General features: G+C 31.0%; 1 pseudogene; it reads left to right on the forward strand.

The window, feature by feature from the left end:
- Positions 1 to 15,625: 15,625 nt before the first annotated feature.
- On the forward strand, positions 15,626 to 20,062 carry LOC132046943 (autophagy-related protein 101-like; annotated as a pseudogene).

Raw genomic sequence — 20,062 nt, forward strand, 5'->3', positions numbered from 1 at the left:
GAATGGAATGATATATATATAGGGACTCGATAAAGAGAGGAGTCACTACTTGAAAATAACTTGTGATTTTTTGAGATTTTGTAATGTAGCGCGGTAGTGCGTTTTGAAGAAGTGATAAAATGGACCTTTCTTGAATGATCGTTCTTTGGAAAAAAGCTAACAGAAAATTGATTATTCTATATATCAAATATATTTAACAATCTAACTAGTGATCTTCAACTTGCAATGTGATTCATATATGTTGAGGAGTGAAAAAGTTCCACATATGTGGATTTAGACAATCCTCTTCTCATGAGCTAGCTTTTGGATTGGATTACATCCAAAATCTTTTCTTTACGATACAAGAATACATTTTTAAGAATAAGTTATAATTTCAAATAAGGTATAATTTCAGAGGTGTAGCATTTCTTTTGTGGATTTAATTATCATATATATGAAGTTCATTCGTGACTCCATTAATTCAAATTTATGTTGAGTAGAAAATTAAAACCTTTATACCAAGATGGCAAGAATAAGTTTAACTACTTCATAGATATATTATGTTGGGTAACTTACATAAACAACTATAGTTTCTAACCTTCTAACCAATCGTAACTACTGTTTTTGTAATTATAATTTGTAACTATGTTTTACCTGTTTCGCGTGTATTCGGGTGTATTTAAAAACACAGTTCCAAAATACAGACAACCAAATACATATGCATATAGATCAGTCAAACAACACATACAATCAAAATACATATGTTTGCCCAAAAATACAGTGAGTCAAATACATGTACCTCTATAGCTACGAGCTGTAAATACAAATACTTTATAGTTACTGTTTGTAATAAAATTAAAGGATAGTTATTATACTTAAATAATTCCTATATGTTAGCTACACATGTAAAAAATCCTACTCCCTCCATTTCAATATATATGAACCCATTTGATGAAAGGCACGACATTTAAGAAAGAGAGAAGACTTTTAAAACTTGTGGTTCAAAATAAGCCTTGAAAATTTATGTGGCTGTAAATCATTCATAAAGTGAATTAGTTTCCAAATTAGGAAAGAGGTCATTCATTTTGACACGGACTAAAAAGGAAATAGATTTAAACAAATTGAAACAGAGTGAGTATTATGTTTGGTTGTTGCCTAGTTGGGGTAATTAAGGAATGTTAAAAGATCTTCAAGTACAACTAAGCTTAGCGCCTTAATCCATCTTCATTATGCACAGGTATTATGGTTTCAATTTATTGCAGAATGTGAAATTAAAGTGGGAATTCCGGAAGAACCAAAAATTTAGAATGATGATAGCAATCAAGTTTTCCAAAAGAAAACAACCTTATTTATGACTTTGTGCTTTATTACAGCCTACAAGATATGCAATTATTTATAAACAATCATCATTACAAGTTCAAAGCACTTATTGCCTTGAAATATGTGTAAAGTGGATGCCTAGCCAGCCAATACAATTTGGAGTGACCCCCAAAACTTTGGGCATTAATTTTGCCCTAATCCTCCATCTAAACATACTCTTTGCATAGAGTTGCTAAATTATCACACCAATTTGACCTAAATTTGATCACATTTATGTAAAAATTATTATAACCTCTATTATATAATTTTAAATTAAGATAAACTTTGAGAAGAAAAGATAGAAATGACATTAAGTAAGCATAAATTATTAAATTTAACCTAAATAATCATATGAATTTATTCTATTTGGGTCATTGTAGCCAAAATAGTGTGGCCAAAAGACCTTTTTCTTCTTTGTATGGAGATGATTAATTAATTAAGCTTAGATGATTGTTATGCCACACGTTCACGCGTCTGACTGGCGGGTGAGCATCATGCTATCATATCATCTAAGGCATTACTACGGCAACTTTAAACACTTAACTGCAACCGAAGTTTATACCATAACGTGTGTTTCACTACTTTTCTCACTTAATTACTTATGATTAAAAATATATATTTTATTTCATTAAATTTTTTGATCATGGTAAATTAATATACTTTGATATCAGGTGTAGATAAATTTTTACCCCAATTAATATACATTTGATACTGGCATAACATGTTTGAAATTATATTTTGGTTTATTTGCTCTTGATTGACCGCCCTACTAATAATGATTGATGTGGTAAAATTGTTACTTTTTTCACTACCATGATATTAAGTCGGTTTGTGCACTTATACTATTTTCTCGAGTATTGTTACTTCTCGGCTTCTCGCTATTGTAGATATAAAGTAACTTATATGAATTTAAAATCACTAAACAATTTTTGCTTCTGCCTGAAATTTGATCACACCCTTAATTGCGTGGTAAAATTAGTTCCATATAAACGAGAAAGAGAAAGGTTGCTTGAACATATGTTAATTTTATGAACCGATGCAATAACCACTTGAAAACATTCAATTTATCTTCCACATATGTCGAAGCAAAATGGTGATTTCAAAGATCTAAGTCGTGCTCAAAGGATTATGCATATTGCTAAAAATGTATATTTCATTACTTTTCAATATTACTGCTTACGTTTAAACTTCTACTATATCTCTAGAAAAGATAATAATGAAGTATCGGTAAGTTTAACTGGAATTAAGTCATGATACTTGCTAGGATTTCATGGTATTAATCATTAAAAGTTGAGTTCACATCTGATGTGAAAACCACTAGAAGCTTCGCGTCTTTCCACAAAAGCTACATATGAAACTAACAAGACCCTGTTACTCGATTTGAAAGCTTGTTATGTTAGCTAAAACATGAGTCTCGTGAGTGTTTGTCTAACCATCTAATAATTCCTACCTTTAAAAACATTAAAAAAAGAAGAAGACCAACGGTCTCTCCGCCATCTTCCAAGTCTTTTTCTTTTAGCTAAAAGTGTCTCGTCTCAAGGGCAGGATTACCATGGTTCTTTTTCATTGAAAAGTTACATTACGTGGATATGTTATTTTTATTGTATATACATATTATAATATATGGTGAATACTTTTAAATTCCATAATAAGTGAAAAATTCTGATTTTATCACCGTCTTGGCTTGCAGTAGGGTAGGTGTCTACATCACACCTCTTGGCCCTTCTCCAAACCAAGCTAACATGTGATGTTTTGTGTACCAAACTGCACTTTTAGTAAAATTAGATAGGGTAAATATATTTGGCACAACCACAAATGGCACAACTTGGCACAATTCCACCTTTTAGGGGTATTAATGTAATTTCACATGACCTTTGAGGGTGTACCAGTAAATTCCTCTTTTTTCTATTCCATTGATACCCTTCCTGAAAAGTTAAAGGGAAAAGTCAAAATAATTCAAATTTTACTCTCTCTTTCTTCAAGACCATAATTACTTTTTCTTCCCAATAACATTCAACAAGAAAAAACGTGCAATACACCTATTCCAAGTACATCCATTTACCTATTATTGCTTCGTTGTGAAGCAAATTAAAACAATAAACTGTTGAAGTCCGCAATAGTGGAGTAGTTTTTTATTTTCCATATTTCTTATGGATGGTATAATTATAGTAATAAAAAGTAAGAGGAAAAAAAAAGTACATATTTACATGCCTATTTTTTTTTTTTAAATACGACTCCAAAAATATCTTCATTGGATAAATCAGATAATTATCATATGCAACATATTGTTGACATGTTGAAAAAATTCAAGCTCAATCCAATGGCTAAGGAATTTTTTCTTCCTTCTTATAATAATCGTGGCGGTGATCAGATGCTTCTCACTAACTTTGTACCGGCTAATAAGACTGATGGTTTTCAATATAATAGAAGGGTATAGATTTCATTTTTTTTTTATTATTCTGATTAAAATTCTTTGTTATTTTTATTTTTTTATTTTTGGAAATTGATGTTTTTGCTTGTTTTGTTTTATGGGTCGATTCAAAATTGAATTAGTGCAAATTAAATAAGATTAGATTAGGATTGAGTAAAAAAAAAAATTGCTAAGTGTTGATTTAATTTCGTCAATTTAAAAAAAAATGTATATAACAAGTAGTCAACACTATGGTTGGGACGAAAAAATGAATCAATTAGAAAATAATCTAATCTAAAACCTAACGTTCTCTTCTCTCTCTACACGGAGGCCTGGGGGCGTAGCCATTGCTGCCACAGCTAGTTGACTTTAACTGAAACATTAAATTATCGCAATTTAGCTAAGATTAGCTATAATTGAGTAATAATTAGCAAGTTTTGATTTAATTCAATAACTTTAAAAAAAAATGGATGTAACAAGTGTTCAACACTATGGTTGACTTTAATTGAAATATAGGATTGATTCAATTTAGCTAAGTATTATATAAGATTACGTAAAACAAGTTGATAACTATTGATTCAATTTCATCAATTTTAAAATAAATAAATAAATAAAAAAAGGTGGATGTAAGAGTTTGTCAAAACTATGGTTGACTTTAATTGAAACATTAAATTATCTCAACTTAGCTAAGTATTAGATAGAATTAAGTAGCAATTAGTAAATTTAGATCTAATTTAATCAATAAAACAATGGATGTAACAAGTACTCAACATTATGATTGACTTTGATTGGAAGATTGAATTGCTTCAATTCACCTAAGTATTATATAAGATTGAGTAACAATTAACAACTTTTGATTTAATTCAATCAATTTTAAAAGAAAAAAGAAAATGTAATTAGTAGTCAGTACTATGGTTGACTTTAACTGAAACGTTGAATTATCTCGATTAGTTAAGTATTAAATGGAAAAAAGTAACAATGAGCAACTTTAGATCTAATTCAATCATTTTTTTAAAAGAGTGGATGTAAAAAGTAAACACTACGGTTGACTTTAATTGAAACAATGAACTATCTTAATTTAGCTGAGTATTAGATATAATTGATTAGCAATTAGTAAGTTTATATCTAATTCAATCAACAAAATAGTGGATGTAACAAGTAGTCAATATTTTGATTAACTTTAATTGAAATATTGAATTGCTTTAATTTAGCTAAGTATTATATAAGATTGAATAACAATTAGCAACTTTTGATTTAATTCAATCATTTTTTTAAAAGTAGATGTAGCAAGTAGTCAATACTATGGGCGACTTTAATTGAAACATATAATTATCTCAATTAGTTAAGTATTAAATAGGCGTAGTAGCAATTAACAAGTTTAGATCTAAATCAATCAATTTAAACAAAAATAACGGATGTAACAAGTAGTCAACACTATGGTCCACTTTCATTGAAACAATGAATTCCTTCAATTTAACTAAGTATTATATAGGATTGAATAACAATTTGCAACTTCTAATTTAATTCAATCAATTTAAAAAAAAAAAAAAATAGATGTAACAAATAGTCAACACTATAGTTGACTTAAATTGGAACATTGAATTATCTCAACTAGATAAGTATAAAATAGAATTGAGTAACAATGACCAAGTTTAGATCTAATTCAATCAATTTAAACAAAAAATGTAGATGTAGCAAGTAGTCAACACTATAGTTGATTTTAATTGAAATGTTGAATTGCTTCAATTTAGCTAAGCATTATATAGGATTGAGTAACAATTAGCAACTCTTGGTTTAATTCAATCAATTTTTTAATAAAAAAGTAGACACAACAAGTAGTCAATATATGGTTGACTTTAATTGAAAAATTGAATTATCTCAATTAGTCAAGTATTAAATAAAATTGAGTAACAATTGACAAGTTTTGATCTAATTTAATCACTCTAAAAAAAAACGTAACAAGTCGTCAACACTATGATTAACTTTAATTAAAACATAAAAATTATCTCAATTTAACTAAGTTCGATAGAATTGAGCAGCAATTAGTAAGTTTAGATCTAATTCAATCAATAAAATAGTGGATGTAACAAGTAGTCAACACTATGGTTGACTTTAATTGAAACATTGAATTGCTTCAATTTAGCTAAGTATAGGATTGAGCAACAATTAGCAAATTTTGATTTAATTCAATCAATTAAAAAAAAAAGTAGATGTAACAAGTAGTAAATACTATCATTGACTTTAATTGAAATATGAATTATCTCAATTAGTTAATTATTAAATAGAATTGAGTGACAATTAGCAAGTTCATATCTAATTCATTCAATTTAAACAAAAATAGTGGATGTTACGAGAGTTAACACTATGATAATGGTTGACTTTGATTGGAATATTTAATTATCTCAATTTAGGAAAGTATTAGATATGATTGAGTAACAATTAACAAGTTTTGATTTAAGTCAATTTTTTTTTTTTTAAATATGGATGTAACAAGTAGTCAACACTATGGTTGACTTTAATTGCAATATTAAATTATCTCAGTTTAGTTAAGCATTAGATAGCATTGAATAACAATTAGCAAATTTTGATTTAATTCAATTTTCTTTTAAATAGATGATGTAACAAGTGGCGTCTCTTCGTAGACATTCGATAAAACTGAAAAGATACAAAGAGACGTAACAAGTAGTCTACACTATGATTGACTTTGATTGAAGTTGAATTTTCTCAATTTAGCTAAGCATCAACCATTATTCAGTAAAAAGTTTTCCCAAGTGTCGATTCAATTCAATCATTTTTTTTATAAAATAAGTGGATATAACAAGTGGTCAAACAATATGATGGACTTTAATTGAAATGTTGAATTATCTTAGTTTTTCTAAGAGTTAGATAAATTTGAGTACCAATTAGCAAGTTTTAATTTAATTCCATCATTTTTTTTAAAAGGATGTAACAAGCAAATAACACTATGGTTGACTCTAATTGAAATATTAAATTATCTCAAATTAGCTAAGTATTAGATATGATTGAGTAATAGTTATCGGCTTTTAATTTAATTCAATCAACTTTTAAAAAAAAAATAATGAATGTAACAAGTAGTTGACATTGTGATTGACTTTAATTAAAATATTGAATTATCTCAATTTGATGAGCATTAGATAGGATTTGATCGAATAAATATTTTGTAAGTACTGATTTAATTAAATTAATTTAAGAAAATAAAAAAAAATAGTGAATGTAACAATTAGTCAACACCGAGTTGACTTTAATGAAAACATTGAATTATCTCAATTTAGCTAAGTATTAGATAGAATTGAATAACAATTAGCAAATTTCGATTTACTTCAATCAATTTTTTTTTCTTAAAATAGCGGGTTTAACAAGTAGTCACACTATTGTTGACTTTGAATTAAAGATTTATTCTAGCAAGAATTTAGATAAGTATTAGATATAATTGAGGAACAATTAGCAAGTTTTAATTTAATTCAATTAATTTTAAAAAAATGACAAAAACCGGAGGAAACAAGCAAAATAACACTATGATTGATTTGTAATTGAAATGTTGAATTACTTCAATTTAGCTAAATATTATATAGGATTGGGTAAATATTTTTACTAAATTTTGATTCAATTCAATCATTTTTTAGATAAAATAAATGCAATTTCGTCAAAAAATTAGACAATTTTTGTATGTAATTTAGGACTTTTTTTTTATATTGTTTGAAAGATATTTATAGGGTACATTAACTTGTAGTTTGTATTGATAGACTGTATATATAGGTTGACCAAATAACTAAATTAGGTGTATGTATAAATGTTTTTTGATTTTTTTTAAACAAACCACTAAGTAGACTTAGTGGATATTTTATTAGGAAACCAAACAAAAAGAAACGTAAAACAAAAGAGTCTTAAAACAACAAACAAAAACGTCAGCTAAGAAGCCTACCAAAAAAGCTTTCTAGGTCCATGCTATGTATGTATAAATTATATAAAAATATTAGAGGGAGATAAATTTATGGGTTCTAGGTATTGGAAGAATAAAAAAATTAAGCATGTTATGTGTAATAATTGCTTTGTCTTAAAAAAATTTGGAGGGAAATATCACTTATTGGAGCCAAATCTTCATTAAGGGTACTTAGAACTTTTTAATAGGGTTGTGCCAAGTTATGTCATTTTGGGTTGTGCCAAATAGCAGCACCCAATTAGATAATGATTGAGAGACTGTTCAGTAAATTTAGTTGATAAATTTAACGTTTGGAGAATTTTTATGCTTTTCAGAAACGTCACAAAAGGCAAATATGCCGCATTGGTTTTGGAAAAAGAAAACTAGAAACAGTTTGTTTCAGCTTTGCCTATACTACACTAGGCGTTGTCACTGCTCAAAGTTTATCGGGTTTGGGACTTTAGGGGAATTGGACCCTAAATAGAGAGAGTAACCCTGCATGAGGATTTGTACAATATTCCATGTTTCGATAGTTGCAAAATAAGAAGGGAGAGTTCTTGATGAATAAAAAAGAAAGAAGGAATATTAAAGGAAGAGGTGAGAATGACAGAATGTAGCAAGGGAGATGTGTACTTGACGTAGTCTTGAACTGACCGCGCGTGCCGTCCGGAACGGCAGCCAATTCAGTGTGTTGGTTCGTCCTCTCCTAACAAAAAAGAACATCCATTATTGCTCTAATAGTATAATCTATTGAGGTGCTGCAAGGACATCAGTCACTACATATATATTCGAAAGGGACGTCTTATGAATCCAGATAACTACATGCCCAACACGAGTAGACTACTCTTTCTTGAGTTTAAATTTCATTTTCTTTCCTTTTTGGTTTATTTGGTTTAATTGCCAATCCATTATTTGAAACCTACTCGTCTAGCTAATCTGGATTTGCATTAGGCAGGGTGGAAGTAGAGGCGGAGTCAGAATTTGAAGCTTGTGGGTTCGGAATTCTAATTCTTTTAAATTATAGGGTTCTAAATTAACAATTTATACATATTCAATGATTTTTTCAAGACAAATACAGGGTTTAGACCAAAGTTACTGAGTTCGGCCGCACCCCCGACTACCATGCTAGCTCCGCCCCTGGGTGGAAGGACCTCAACTACCAAACCATATTCCTTGATAGTTACTCTTTCCATGTTTTTTTTTTTTCAAACACTAATTTGAACTAATATAAGAGTGCTAAAGAACCCCGTAAAATTTAAGTGTTCCTCTAGAAATTCGCACAACTACATAGGATCCTTATGTATTAGCCCATTGGGAAAATTTGGAACATGACAAGTCTCAAGTAATATAGACAATCCTTTACTTGGCACATATGGCAAAGTAGCAAAAAATCCATTTCTAACCTAACCTCCTTAACCATTTCAATATGACCACACCTTAAGGCCAAAAGAATGGAAAGGGCCTGAGCATATTTATTAGTCTTATTAATTTCTAAGAACTTTGCTCCAGTATTCAGCACATTACTGTACTTGGTTCTGATTTTTCTCTCAATTAAAGCACCATGCGTATTGCATTTGGATCGTTGTTTTAGTGAAGTCACAAACTCACAATAATACAGTCAAACCTTTCTATAATTGTCATTCGTTATAACAACATTTCACTATAACGGCCTGATTTTCTTCGGAACCGATTTTTCATATTATATTTTATTTCTCTATAGCAACATTCTGCCTATAACAGCAATAACATCCATTATAGCGGTACACTCTTTATAAAATTACCTCTCCATAACAGTCATACTCAAATAGCGTGTAATAATATTTTGTAAGAAATATATTATGTGACAACAAAAGTGTCGATGAAGAGCCTCAACCTATCACATTACTTGGAGATAGAAATCAATTAAGACTTAGACAACCTTCAAGGGAAAGCTATTGAATTTACTTTTGGTGAAAGTTTGGATAAAATTCTTCATCAGTTCAAGCGTTATATTATCACTAAGAGACTAGAATTTACAAAACAGTTTACAATTGTAGAGTTCTTACGGCAAACTTGAAATATTTAAATTCTCACAATTAATTTAAAATGCATATGTTCCATAGATTTTAATTCTTTATCTGTGTGGTACAACTAGTTATGGATTTAGTAGTAATTTATTAGTCTTTTCAATTTTTAATTTATGAGATATGAAAATCAATTGAGATTTTAAAATTTATAAGTGTATTGTTTCTGTTTATAACATAAAAAGTACAAAAAGTTAATTGTTTGTGTACTTTTGTTTATAATAGCTAAATGAGATCTAAATATCGAATGTCAGTATACATGCATAACAGCATCTCACTATAGCAGTCATAAAATTTTCAGACAAATATTGTCACTACAAAGAGGTTTGACTGTACTTTCTTTTTTTAACCCAAAAACGCCTGTTGTTTTATTTTCTCAAAAACCTTTTTAAGAACAGAATTAATAATCTTTTGCAAACATTTTCAAAAGAAGTTTTGGAATAAAAACAAGCTTTACATCACGCATGCTTTATTAGATGACTAGGAGAAGCCACGCAAGCTGCGAAATATAGAAAATGTGTCGTTCAAAGTCTATGGAATCCTGCTTTATATTTGGGACCGACAAATGGCAGCCAATTATCCGACAGTTCACTTTTCCGTGGGCCATCCCACTATCCTTTCCTTTCAAATCCATGAAGGTCTACGACATGTTTTACGCGCTCCCCCGTTCAACTATTCGGCCAATAATTCACTTGTCTGTTTCTCACTTTTGCGTCACTCCATTCTCAAGGACCACAAAATATAATTGTCACCCATTCACATTTTATGACGATTCTCACTGACGTTACATTATATTGTCTTTAAAGTAGGCGCAATGATTCTGTATTAACCGATAAACGCTCCCAGACCAAAACTATACCTCTGTTCCGACTACATAAATACAAGCTCAAAAGGGTAATTGTCATGTAAGTTTAGAGTGAAGAACAATCAGATTTTGTCCTTGAATAGGTTTGCATTCAATCTTGTGTCTGAGGATATACAAGCGCTCTAATAATGTTGTAAATGCGGTTGTCACAATAGTTTTTATTTCAAAGTTTTATTAATTTTTCCTGGCGAAAATCTGCACTGTGCACTTTCGTTCAATTGTTTAAAGTGTCAATTATGGGTGCATAATTCAAGCATAAGAACGCATTTATTGGCCACATTTTTTATCATGATGCAGAAAGTTATAAGGATTATATTGTATTCGACTCCACCATTAATGGAAGTGACGAGGATTACAATTGAACTCAACGAATCACGCTAATAAAAACTATTAACTGGTCCTTTAGACCCTACAATATAGAACAACTGTAAAGCACAATTAAGGTTCTGCATATTAGGGGGTCCCAATTCCACTTGAGCAGATTAACCTATGATTGGGATCCCAATGCAGTGACAAGATCTTATAGGCAGCAGTACAACAGACCACGTTTCTGGAGAATGTTGATAAGAATGTTGAAAAAATGACAAGGCTTGGCAAAGAGAATTTCGTGCCGACATATCCCTACGAAGCCATCCACTTAGTGCTATCCAATTTGCTCCTTTCTAGATTAGATTTAGTTATAGTAGTAGTTATTTGTATTTAAAGTGTCTTGATCCAATAAACTGATCCAACTGGCTGAGACTTTAGTAAAATTAGCAATATAAATTATTATCTGGCCCGCGCAATGAATCTACAACATATAATGCTTCCATTCCAATGCGTCTTCCTCAATCTGCCTTTTAACTGTTTCACCATTAAATCTATCCCAATCACAAACCTTAAGAGAATGAAAAGAAATTTCGTCAGTATACTCTCTACAATGGATTCATAACTCTCTTGACTCCAGCGGCGGACCAGGATTTCAAGACGCCGGAGGCACTATTATCTTAACATAAACACCAACAAAAATTTTAATGACGACTGAGGGATAATATTGTGTCGGATCAGCCACTAATAGTGTAGAATGCTTAAAATACAAAGATATAGGTCAAATATGTGTAATAAATAAAATTTAACACAGAGAAGTAGATGAAAGAGATAAAGCCGCTAAGGCGTAAATATGTGGTATATAGTTAGTTTCAATCTAAATTTCTCATTTAACGCTTATTGTTTTTCTAAAATAGGCTCAAAAAAATAATTAAAAGTGATATTTGTTCGATCGGGGGATGACATTTAAGGAAGCGTTAGCATTGCAACTAACGTCTTTTAAGACACTTTTATTTGTTAGAGTCATAAAATTAAACATATATTAATTTTTATATATATATATATATATATATATATATATATATATATATACATAATTTTTTTTGAAGGGTGGAAGTGCCATTACATGTAGGTCCGCCTCTGCTTGACTCATCTGCTCCTCTGCTTGACTCATCTGGAAATTAGCAAACTGTTCATTTGTAGTGGGAGAAAAAGGTAGTCTTCTGTGATACTGAACAGATTCTTGATCAACACAGGTCATAGCTCTGTAGCATGATGAATGAATATCAATCAATGGGATGGACAAAACTTAGTGGTGGTAAGCTACCATACATCCCTTTCACACACAAAAAAAAAAGTTATGATAAATGGGTCCCATGTCAATTACAGACAAGATGACCAGATGCCCCGCTATTGACTCTTCCAATATTGGTTTGACTACAGGATCTAACTATATTCCACAAGACTAGTTGTGATTTCCAGAATTATCGCTATGCTTGAATAAAATATGGTTAAATTAACACATTTATTATACTTTCAGATCCTCAGAACTGATATTTTTAAGATAACGCACTTAACTAAGGGATAAAGCCCAGTATTGCAACTAAGCAAAGACATATGAATTGTGCCCAGTACTATTAGTTTCATCACTAACAACATAACCAACCTAACTGCTTTTTATAATTCGCACTACCTCCTACTGTTTAAAAATCTCTGTCTATAACTTCACTTAGATATTTGAAAAAATAGAAATGATTTCAGAAAAGAAATCCATATTCCGCAAAGTCCTACTCCAACGAAAGATATCGACCAGTAAATGATAAAGGAAATTGAGTTCAACTCGATACTGATTCTACTAACACATGTTTGATTGTAATGACAAATTTGATATTGTAGCATTTATTGTTTGTTTAATTTAATTTAATTATTAAAATCATTAACTTAATTTCCCCTTATTCTAAATCTTAATCTAGGATAATGATCTATCAAAACTAATTTAAAATGATCCATCAAAACTCATTATTGAGTCTACTAATTGTCCACAGCATTAAATCCTGCATAAAATAATATTCCCTCTGTTTTAATTTATGTGAACCTATTTCCTTTTTAGTCCGTGCCAAAATGAACGACCTATTTCGTAATTAAGAAACAAATTCACTTTATGAAATGATTTACAGCTACACAAATATTCAAAACTTATTTTAAACCACAAGTTTCAAAAGACTTCACTTTTTCTTAAATGTCGCTATCAACCAAATGAAGTTACATAAATCAAAGCGGAGGAGTATAAGTTAGTTGGTCAAAAAAAAATCAATCTTCGCACAACTAATGCAACACTTGCTTTGCGGTATCAAGTGATATCCTTACTAAATTAGGCGCAAATTTCTATATTATTTTACCAGAAATAAAATATTAAAGAATACATATATTAGCAATGAGTAAATTAAATTATTTAAAGATAAAATTATCGTATTAATTTAAATAATTTATGTATAATAATTCTTTCATTATTATTATTTATGACATAACAATTCCATTGTAAATTAAATTATTTAAAGATAAAATTATCCTTTTAATTTAAATAATTTAAGTATAATAATTCTTTCATTATAGTAAATTTATGACATAAAAATTCCATTGTATAAATAATTCTACATTATAATGCTGGTATAATTAGCAAGTGAATGCAGCAAGGGAAAGTAGGGAATGTGATGATTCAGGCGTTGCCAGTACAAACCAGCAAGGGCTTGAGTGAAATTATGAGTTTTAATCGATAAAACAGCCAATAGTGGATTGATTATAAAACAGAATGAAACTAAGTTGCAACTGCCAAGCAACAACAACATGCACTGCGGTTAGGGCCTTACAATTTGCTCATCCCCTTAGGGTCTGTTTGGAAAGCCACCTGGTAATTGGAATTGGTGTAATTACTGCCCTAGTAATTACCGGTAGTAATTACACAGCCTAGTAATTACACAATAATGTAATTACAATGACCATGTTTGTTTGTCATAATGTAATTACAGTGGTAATTACAAGTGTCTTTGTTTGATTGCACAAGTGTAATTACACAGTTATTTTAATTTAAAAATAAAACTTAACTATAAAAAATTTAAAATTAATATTTAAAAAATATGTGCCTTTATAAATGATATTAAATTAGTTATTTAATAACACATTGTTTCTTGAAAATATGTTAATTAATAATCATATATTTGTAACTAATATTATAAAAAATAGTTGATATATAATTTCAAATTAATAATATTTTTATTTTAATTGAGTATAAAACGTAAAAGCATACTTTTTTTTGAGAACATCGTGAGATTTGATATTTGAAAAAAAAAATATTTATAAATATAATGCCACAATATTATTCAAATATTTAACAAAAATTCTATCAATTATAAGTTAAAAATAAGTATAAAGCAATATGAAATAATAAGTCAATAGTAATAAAGCAAATAAATTAAAGTCGAAAATATAACCTAAATTCAAAATGGAATCAATTTTTTTTTTACATAATACTCTTATATGCCAAGATTGTTAATTAGTAGAATCATCAACTCTGAAATTTTCCACTTGAAAGAACTTGTAAGCATCTCTCTATGACATTGTTATTATGTACCGAATTTCTCTCTTTTGAGTTTCAATGTAATTTTATGTTTTTACTCAAGGATGTGGAGCAATTTGAGATACCAGAAGTTCTCCAATGTGAGTCGCCTACTTTAATTTGTAATCGTTCTGATTACTTTTGATTTTACTTCAATTTATCCGTAATTGAGTAATTTACCTTTGTAATTAGGGAACTAGTATGCCTAAATTTGATGTAAGGTCAGGTCATTGGCATGTTTGACTATATATGTTCTGCATTATTTAGTTTTAGTGTATGTATACTGATGAATTAAATAACCGAGTCTCTAGACCTAGAAATATTCTTGAATCACGCCAATCGCTATGACAGTATCCGTTGATGTTAGTAGTTCATTGTGGCTGTGAAAGAGAGCACAGGAGAGAGAAAACTACTCCGTCCTCTTGATGATTAAACTCAAAGAGAAGTTATTAGAAAAATTCATATTGTGACAAATTAGGAAAATGTTACATACTATATAAGTCTAGAGCATTTAGTAACATGTACTCCCTCCGTTTCAATTTGTTTGTCGTAGTTTGACTCGACGCGGAGTTTAAGAAAATAAAGAAGAATTTTGAATCTTGTGGTCTTAAACTAAAGATATGCATAATGTACCAAAATGCTCTTTAATTTTTGTGGCATTAAACATGTCATGTGAAATGTTGAAATCAAAGAGTTACCAAATTAAGAAGAAGGCATTCTTTTTTAAATAGACTAAAAAGGAAGGTAAGACAAACAAATTGAAACAAACGGAGTAACTGCATTAATTCTCTTGACATGGCCATTAAGCCATAGCTTGGGAGGAAATCATTAACGTATGAACTCCAATATTTTGGTTTCCTAGACCAGCCTAGTAGATAATGAGAGTACTTTGAAAGAGTTCTTGTCTGGAGGCCGAAATGGATACATTAGAATCTGTACAGCATGTTTCCTTACATAAGATCTTTCACAGTACTAAATCCAGACTAAAATGCATTAGGCTTTTTGCTTAATTTGATGTGTAACTTTAGCATATGACCAAAGAGAGTATGTACAGTTTTGTATAGTTCATCATTCTACAAAATAATACAGTTTTGTATAGTTCATCATTCTACAAAATAACCTTGTGGACATATCCTAAAACAGAAAGGTGAAAATGGCTGCAGGCATTTTTCATACAATCATGTTCCATAGAGCACTAGGTCTGGTGTGGCCAAAGGAGATTGATTTGGAACTTTTTGACATAACATATGTACGTAACTTCTGAACTTTCAAAGTTTTAGGTTGATAATGTATTCATCTCTGTCTGCCACCCCCGCCTTTTCTCTCTCCTTCTCCCTTACTATGCTTTATGAATCAATTTTTGGTAGTAACAGAGAATCTGGAAGATGTGTTATTGCTAAGGAGTCTAGATAGATTCAAAGATATGCCAAATGAAGTAACGTACTTTGAAAGGGTTTAGACCACTTCTATGCTTCGTACAGTAGGTTATTTCTATAATGTTTCTTTATGATACTGATACTTGAATCAGTGCAATTCCCTTTCCAGTTGTATTCTCGATAAAAGCTTTACTGTTCTCTACCCCTGAAATTCCCGTTATTATAATCTTATTGTAGAATCAAATGGAAAAATGTTGTAAGCATCTCCACTGCAAGAAGTGAAGTTTGGGTGATGCTTAACTAGGACAGGACTAACCAGTCTCGTTTCATCATAATCAAAGGACGTGCCATCTATTAACAAATTCTGCAGATATCTGCATTTTTATTTCTGTCTTCTTTCCTTGTTATTATTTTCTGAAAATGCTTGTTTGAAATGTTATGTAATTTTCCGCCATAAAATATTTCATTTGAATGGAGTACCAAAGAAAATCATTGAACTACTGCTGTTTTCTAAGTTAATCTTTTGATGCTGAAAAAATGTCATATTGAATACTACTCTATTCTCGTGAAATCTCATATAGACAAGAATCAACAGAACTAAGAAATGTTGATCCAGTTTTGTTAGTTCACTTATTCATTAGAATCTTATTTGCAAATATAAGATTTATAACTGTGTGCCGACTACAATTAATTGAAACCAAATGTAAATAAGATTCTAAAGAAAGCAGAAGTTAACAAAGACTGGATAAATCAAAGATGATACAAACTTAAAGTGAAGTTAAACTAACTACTGGAAAATATGGACAATGTCAATTAAACTAAGATAAGGAGTTGTTGTATATTCAGAACTTGAGTGGCGTCCTTAAATGATGTCAATCTGAGGTGAGATCAGTGTGATAAGTGATTTTTTCAGATTTTGAGCCTCCATTTCTTTAACTTGGTGGGACGGGGTTTGCTTTTTCTGGTGAGTCTATTCCAAGATGTTGCCAATAGTTACAGACGTGAATTTTAGCTTGTTCCTTTTTTCATGTTAAATTAAACAGGTGCAGTGCGGTGATGTTGAAGTTGAGAGGAAAATTGATGAGAAGATTAACCAATTCATTGATAAGGTGAAGAAGCACCCCAACCGGAAACACCAGGTTCGTGATCTGAACTTGTCTGTTTGTCCCTTTAGTATATTTGCTTAATATTCTTCGCAGATTTTTTAACTTCTCTTACTACTTCTGTTTTTCTGTACTTCTGTTTTTCTTTAAATGTGCATATTCCTCCTGAGATCTTCTCATGATATCTTGGAGTCTTATTTCTTGCTATTTACTTCCAAAAGAGTCTGTGTATTACTTAGGAAATGATCTCTGTTATACCTTCAACTTGGGAAATGATCTCTGTTTTTGGAATTAGTAGTTGCTAATGGAACTTCCAAATGGAACGTTAAAATGATGCAGATCTGCTTGTCCTTCTATGAAGTCAAAAACAAACAAGCCTCATGGTTCACAAACAAAGTTGAACGTCACTACTGGGAACACTGGTACGTAAATTTGAATGTCGCTCAAGATCCAAAAGCAGATTCTGGCAAGTCTCATCACTCCAAAGTTGTTAACCCAGGAGGTACTAACTAGTCTGTCTTTCTTTGTTTTCTAGTTTCACAAATGCTCCAGTTTTTACATCTTTGAAGAGGTATGCCTTTTTTGTCTATCAATTATCGCAGAGAATGCATCTGAGGAGAGGGATGTTCGGCGCTCGGGACTGGAATTATCTCTTCGTGAAGTTCTGTTTCAGATAATCAAATTTGGAAATGAGAAAAAGGACCATATTCCCTCGATACTAAATCTTGAGGGCGCCTCATTTCCCTTTGAGATCACTATTTCAAGGTAATTTCCCTCCTTTGTCTAAGTTATCAACATGTTACAAATTTGTTTTAGTTATTCTTGTCAGTGAAAATGGTTTGCTAAGTTAAACAGTGCAAGCTATTAGGCTTTATATGTTCAATATCAGTTCCCCCTTGCCCCCCATAGCGAGGAAAATAAGTGGAGATATCAGCTTGGTTGATATTATCTTTCTCTTTCATTCTGTGTAATCTCTATGTTCCTCTTCTCCTAGTTTGACCTTGAATATATATCATGTCACTTCTTAGATGAGGCTCATTAAAGTAAATGGCATGACCATTTTTAGGCGTTCAAGATTTACCTTCTACAGTTGAGGATATTGTGTTTTGCATATGTTCTCGTCTGTACATCTTAAGATATGCAACTGTGCTCAATTTTGTTGATCCACCTATGCATCTAAAGGCCTGCAACCGTGCTACACTTTGTTAACAATTGTATTCTCTAGAACCTTTAGTGTATATAAAGATAAATTCTGACAGGATATAAAACATTCAGGCTTTAGGTCATAGCTGTAATACCTGATATGATGCCTTGAGCGAAACAAACACATCCAGGGTTCAGTTTTCTTCCTTCTACTTAATACTTTTTATTGACTTATTTCCTCTTGCCACATTATTTTTATTTTTGTGGGGACCCATATATTTTAGAGACTTCTTCCTTTTGGTATTTTTAACTGAATCTAAAGTTTGATCACAAATTACTTTACAAAACATTTTGGAATTAGCGTTCAATGACTATAAGGTTCCAAACAAGGCACCTAGAACTCTGGGTTAACTTAATTCTGTGAATAGTATGATATGGTGTTACCTCATGTTTATATGCATATTGAAACAATTCTTAACTTCGTGTTTGCCACAATCACAGAATCAACTTATCTGGTTGATGAAACTGTAGTGTTATCTCCTGCCAATGTCATCAATTATAATCAAGAAGTCTTATTGTCCTCAGTCCACGTTAATGTTGGTGAAAAATATAAATTAGAAGAACGTCTTGGTTAAAAATATAATGAAAATGTGACATCTTATCAAGACACTGATTTAAGCTACTAATGGGAAGTCAAAAGTACTTTTGGATGCTAGATGCAATTCGTGTGCTGGTGATAAACTAGTGGAAAATCAAGTTCAATTGAAGCAGATACATAAACGCAAAGCTTTCTTTTTAAAGAATTTTAAAGATGGTATTGATCCAAGTAAGTTATGTATTCCCTTATTTTAGTTCATCAGATTCTTCCTTTGGGATGGAAGTGCTCAAGAAAATGCTCCAGACAGGGCATCCAACCATGCTCAGCTGACTTGCAGCGCTCTAAAGGGAAACAATTCTCTTTATTCTTAGTTGGTGAGGTAAAATTGTTGTCATCTGATGTCTGAAAATGTGAATACTAGCTGTAAATGGGGAGGCTTCTGGCAGACGACTATCACAGCAGAGTGAAATGAAAACCATATGTACAAACCATACTTGTCAAAACTACAATTGTGCTCCTTCTCGTGTTACCTGCCATTTCGCTATATGTACTTGCTCTCAGATCAGCTATGGAGTAAATAAATCATCACATGATCAAACTTTAATCACATTTCGTTAATGCAGTGAAATACTTTCTCTTCTTTCCTAGTGTTTCTTGTTGTCTTAATTTTTTTATTTTATTAATTGTTTGTTTTTCCTATTATAAATGCCCTGTGGTCGAAATGTAAAATGGACATGGCCTCCTCTATCTTTCGTCCATTGTTTGTGTTTGGTTATTGTCTGATGTTGTGGATCTTTCATGCATGTTATTAACTAATATGGAAGAGCCTTGCTGGTATGTTCCGAGTTACACTCCTGAACTTCTAATCCATAAATTGCCTTTTGAGTCCAGTATAATGAAGTTCATTATGGTCATTTAGAGCTTCTCGCAGTGGACCTGTAGAAAGTCATTAGTTTTTAACCTAAATGTTTGAAATGAATCTGACCTCTCTGGGCTAGTTCTAGAGGCCTCTCAATGACCGACAGCCCGAGATAGGTGGATTCTGCAACTATTTTAGTTATTTTACCCGTTTTATTGCTAGTATCAAATAGCTTTGGGCCTTACTTGTTTGGAGACAAATTTGGCATCCTATGAGGTTATCTGATTCTGATCTTCCATTTGTCACGGAATACATTTCCTCTTTTACCATGCGAGACACTCTCTTAGGAGGGGCTCCTTTTTGATAAGAGTGTGACATGCATTTGTGGTGCTTGCGACTGAAAAATGCTCTGATTGTGAAATGTTCTGTAGCAGTTAGATAGAAAGCC

This window comes from Lycium ferocissimum, chromosome 2, assembly GCF_029784015.1.
Source record: "Lycium ferocissimum isolate CSIRO_LF1 chromosome 2, AGI_CSIRO_Lferr_CH_V1, whole genome shotgun sequence".
Classification (NCBI taxonomy): Eukaryota; Viridiplantae; Streptophyta; class Magnoliopsida; order Solanales; family Solanaceae; genus Lycium; species Lycium ferocissimum.